General features: G+C 39.2%; 1 long non-coding RNA gene across 1 annotated transcript in view; it reads right to left on the reverse strand.

Annotated features, from left to right (window-relative positions):
- LOC119429387 overlaps positions 1-5,144 on the reverse strand; it is a 7,160-nt gene extending 2,016 nt beyond the window's left edge. The window contains exons 1-3 of the long non-coding RNA XR_005187767.1: positions 5,079-5,144; positions 3,283-3,357; positions 643-823 (exon numbers count right to left, since the gene is read on the reverse strand). This is a non-coding gene — a long non-coding RNA (uncharacterized LOC119429387). The remainder of the gene's footprint in view (positions 1-642; positions 824-3,282; positions 3,358-5,078) is intronic.
- Between the last annotated feature and the right edge of the window lie 512 nt (positions 5,145-5,656).

Raw genomic sequence — 5,656 nt, forward strand, 5'->3', positions numbered from 1 at the left:
ATATATATATATATATATATATATATATATATATATATATATATATACACATACAATATTTCTAAACTCTAAACGCTCTAAAAGAGCGCAGCATGTCATGATTTCAGCTCTCTGCCTTCGGCCAGCGCTCTCGGCCACGCCCACTTCTCCACAGCAGAGTGGAGGTCTGGCACGTTGCAGGAGGAAGCTTCTCCTACAACTGTGGGCTGCACACAAGTGCAGCAGGTGCTAAATAATTTAAAATACTTTATTTTAAATAAAAATTCCATGTCGATCGTGTAGCTCATCCATCAATCAGCCAACTGTGTGTCATGTCCAATCTTATTTTGAAAAAAACGCGACAGAGCAAGTCCATGAAAAATGAACCGCAAAGTAGTGAAGGACTATTGTATTACTTTAACGGCTGCAGAATGTGGTTTAGGATGTTGCTACTTGTTTTGTGTTTTCCATCTTGAGCCAAACTTGTCAAACTTTCAACATTTCAGGGGGAAAATGTTGCTTTTTGGTGATCATCTTGCAAATACAGTCAATAACATCACTCATTTTTGCTGATTACATGGTTTTCAGGCAAATTTCCACATTCTGATACACTTTCATATTCTTGTTCATATGCATGTAAACTGTAGATCAAAGGTTCTTTACCTCTAAGATGTTCTGGATCGAGATGGTTTCTTTCATCTTTGGAGGCAAGGTGAGCCGAGACTCCCAGGGCTCCAGTCAGTGCCAGAAGCCCAGAGCCCCCCGCACCCAGGGACAGACCTGATGGGTGTGGCGTCAGGGGGATGCCGGGAGCGTGGTGAGACAGGTGCTGGAGCTGCTGCTGCTGTGGCCACAGGGCAAGAAGGAAACCGGGAGGGACGGAGACAAATGATAAAAAAAGAGTAGGAGGTTAAAAAATACTAAAATAACCACCGTGAAGTCACAGGAAAATGCAGGTTATGTGACTGGAGTGTTATTGTTGAAAAAGTGAGTACACGTTTAAAAAAATTAGGATGTTAAAAGGATCATAACATTATGAACAAAAGATGAGAACAGAGAAATGACAGAGGAAAATGAACAATCAAGACAAACAAGAAAATTTAAAAAAAGTAGTTGAGTTGGAAATCAAACAGTGACGGAAGAACAAAAGGTAGAGGGAAAATGAGGCAATGCAATGTATTAGAAAGGCAGCAGAAAGATGAAGGTAGGAAATGATCAGGGGGAGAGCATGGAGATGAAAAAGGGAGGAAAACGCTTGAGTCAGAGAAATCGTGGAGAAACAGTGAAATCAGGAATGTAATTTAAGTGAAGGAGGACATCACGGGAAGAGATAAAAAAATGGAAGAGCAAGATAAAAAAGATGGAAAAGAAGAGAAAACATGGTCCAAGTAAGAATTTGGAGGGGATGGATGGGAAAACCCAGAAAAATAAAATGAGCACGAAATGCAAACAATGTGAGAGAGCAATGGAGGAGAACGTGGAGAGCAAAGGAACAGCTACAGATAAAACAAGGCTATTATCCTGTGTGCGTGCGGTGGTGGTGGGGGGATCCTAATGGGGTCTGTATATTAGACCCACACATATAAACACACACCTCGGAGGGAGAAAAGTGCTTGTTGTGCTGGGAGGAACACGGGGCTTTAAGTAATGTGATCAGAGATCTGACAAGCTGCACGAAGCTCCATCTGCAGCACCCAGGAGCATCACCGTGGTCTCACAGGTGCATCAGACAGGAATAATGCTTCAGGTGATCATGGGTTATTACATATTACTTTAGAGCACAAAATATTTACAGACTATTTAGTCTGATTAGGGAAAGCAGATGCATTTAAAACAACATTAACGCAGAAATCCTTGGAGCTGAGCTGTAACTGAACGCAGCGTACATCATTCTGTAACTGAGCATTAGTATGATTACTGTTCTTTTTACAAGACTTAATGCCGTTTAAACTGACTGGCATGACAGAAATTACTTTTACTCTCTTCAGCTGTGGCACAATGTATCCAATGGCTGTCTTAATCACAAGCATGCTATCAAAGGTTTAGCATTAAGTAGAATATTCTCCATCCAGCGATGTGGCAAAAATGGTCAAAGAGCGAAACACCCAGTGTAGTAATTTTGTGCATTAATCATCAGGGGAAGAATAGCTCTATGTGTGGGTGAGTGAACTAAACATTTTGAGTGAACAGTGTTTGGTCGTATGTACATGCGAACACAACACTTGTAAACTTGTAAAGACCCCATTAAAAATGTCTTTCATTTCAGCCTCTAAAAATCTAGACGCTTTGAGGAAAAGAACATTAATCTTCATTTTGACCCAATACCCAGTGAACAAATTAAGCAGTATTTGTGCTGTTCCAGCTGCCAGCCTGCTGTTAGGTAATTTAAGCTTATTTGTGATGCAAAAACAAGCGGTTTCTTTCACAGCCTTCGTGCACAATAACACAAAAATATTTGATGCACCTTTTGATACGTGCTTCGTTCGAAATTAACCCTCTTTTGTGTTGAAGAACAATAATTATAACAGAAAAATATGTGACTTATGTCAAAAATAATACCTGCTACACGAGAAACATGTTTAAAATGCGTACACCTGCTTCCTCTGTGAAAGGACATTTTTTAAGTCTGTGGAAGTTGCGTCAAAGAGCTCCAACAGGGTTTAAACACTTGTATTCTTGAATGGGAACCAGTAAGGAACACCTGCAACATTTGTCCAACTTTAAGTGTGCCTCAGTCACAAAAACATTTCCCATAACTGTTGAGAACACAAACTGCAATATTATTTTATATCATATAATTTATTATATGATTTATAATAATATCACAGTAGGACAGTTTTTGTTGTTTTTTTTTTTAAATCAATAAACCAGCTGACGTCAGCACCCCTAATTGAGCTGGTTAATGGGACTTAGTGCGATCAGCCTTTTGGTGAAGTAATTTCCAGAAAAGATTTGAGGCATTCGCAGGCTTTCATCACACCCAACCTCTAACTAACCTACAACTCAAAGGCATCCTTTCTGTAGTGTTTACAGAATACAAGCTTTATATATATCTGCTCCACGCCTTGTTTCCTGTTTTTGATGTATTTTTGTGGCAGTGCCACAGCGCCACACACAGGCCTGGCATATGTACTACAACGCTCTGACTCGTTTTCTGTGTTTCCATGTGAATGAAGGCAGCTCTTGAAAACGTATTGTAAAATAAGTTTTTTGAAACAACAAATAAAAGATTGTTCTGAACAAAACATTGGTTTCCCTGTGGGCACGATCTTATTTAGTGAGTGTTGTTTTGTTGTGACTCACCCCGATAATGGCATTAAGTTCGGCCATGGTGACTTGCTTGGCCCTCTCCACTGCTTGGACCACTTGCTGCTGGTGCTGTTAACACAATGGTACACAAACAGCAAAACATCAGCAGAACATTAAAAAAACATTCAAACACACACTTCAAATGCTATAAGAAAATGATAAAATGATATGTGGTGTATGATAATATTAACTTTCTGTAAACTAACCTGGATAGTATAAACACAACATAAGTTGTTATATTGTATTTTTATGTTATTTATTTATTTATTTATTTATTTGTTTTGCTTTGTTTTGTTTTTTGAATGTCCAGAGGACCAGATTTAAATTTTTAGATTTTTCTACCTGGATTATTGAGCATGCATCAGGATGTTGTTAAATTGTTTGGAGTCCAAACAATACAACTATACTTAGCACATTTTAATATCTAGATTAGACAAGTAGAACAAAATAAACAAATAAAAAAACATTGAAAAAAAGTCACAAATGAGCACACATTCTGTAGCCAGACACACAAACGCTGAGCCACAAACGACTAAAATCTCAGCTCCATTTACACTAGATCCTAAAGTAATCAGTTACACAAATATACACGTGTGTGACAGCGCCTCCACATATGTACTGTATACACACACGCACACACACACACACACACACACACACACACACACACACACAGGTTTGTTTTGCTATCTTTGTGGGGCCTTTGCATTGACTTCCATTCATTTTTCATTCATTTCTATAGCCTAACCATGACCTTTATCCATAACCTAACCATTACCAGTACATACCTAACCCTAACCTAACACATCCTCAATTCACACCTTAGTCCTAAACCTAGCCCCTAACCCACCAACGGGACTTCTTCTTATGGGGCCCGGGCTTTGGGCCCCATAAGGAGCAGTTGGTCCCCACAATGTAGTATAAGTTGGAAAAATGGGCCTCACAAAGTAGCATAAACAAGGACACACACACACACACACACACACACACACACACACTGTCAGTAATAATCAAACTGACAAAGTTTGACCTTGCTGTTTACAAGTAACACATTCATCAGATGACTGCAGGCTTTCATACATGCACGCACTCACGTGCACAGCAAACCTACAACACCAACATACAGTGGGAAACAAGTATGATCACCCCCCCCCCCCCCCCACCCCCCAAAAAAGTCTGGACTTTTTCCTCTTACATACTCCATCATATATTACATACACACTCACAGAAATCATGAGCTTATAGTACATGTTATTTTTCCAGTGATTTATGCTTAAATTTTTATATTAATTAAAGTAAGAAAAGATGAAGTTTAGCTTAAGGTTTGTTATTATTCAGTCTCTAAACTCCTCTCACGCACGCATCAAATCCAGCAGAACTCTTGTTTTTTGCTTTGATTTCTTCATTTTCAAACCAAAAAAAAAGTGTGTTTACCAATACTTTAATTATCAGAGATTGGTTGACTAAATTTCTCTTTCTTTTAATCACAAACAATAAGAGAAACTATGCAATAAATAAGTTTAATTTTCAGCAGACCCAGTTGACAAGAGGAAGGTAATGAGCTGTGCCTTTATCAATATGCACGCTTGCAGAAAGCTTTAATGAGTAAATGAATTGTATCAATTAACACCTATATGCTTCAAATTAAGCTCGTGTTTAATATCTGCACCTTTTAACTTGCACTGTTACGAATGATGCATTCACATTTTGTCATTGAGGCACGGAGGGCGTGACTTTGTGTGTGTGTGTGTATATTTTGTGTGCCTGTAAGTGAGTCTGGCAGCACTTACCTCTTGAGAGAGGAAAGGGATGATCTGAGCGCAGATGGCACTGAGACGCTTGACAATCTCTGCCTGCGATGGAAAAAAAAAAGAGACAGAAGGAAGGAGAAGGTGATATTTAATCATGTTGCATATTGTAAGGTGGTAAGTACACAAGGAACGAGGCGCGTGCGGCACACCTTCACAGCACATTATGTCTTTGCTGCGTTCAAACACTTTCTTAATGAGTGAGGTCTGTCAGTGACAGCTCTATGAAACCGAGACAAGAAAAATACAGCGAGGGGGTGTAGGAGGGAAGAGCAACAGTTCTCGTCGGGTCTTTTAGCACCTTCACACTCTCATTTGTCTCTTACGTGCTTGAATTTTCCTCCGTCTCTCACTTTCTTCTTTCACATCACACAAACATCAACGATAACAAGCAGATCTTTTTTAAAAGCAGCTCAGTTTGCTTCTCCTCGTCTTTATACTTGTTCATTTGAGGTTTAATTTCCACATACACTGTATTTATTCTCTCATCCGTCCTGAGAATACAGCTGTGTGTACACGTCACATATGAAAACATAAAACTAACACACACCCCTCCTGTC

The sequence above is a fragment of the Nematolebias whitei genome, unplaced genomic scaffold (genome assembly GCF_014905685.2).
Source record: "Nematolebias whitei isolate Nwh7 unplaced genomic scaffold, NemWhi1 Nwh_scaf_776, whole genome shotgun sequence".
Lineage (NCBI taxonomy): Eukaryota > Metazoa > Chordata > Actinopteri > Cyprinodontiformes > Rivulidae > Nematolebias > Nematolebias whitei.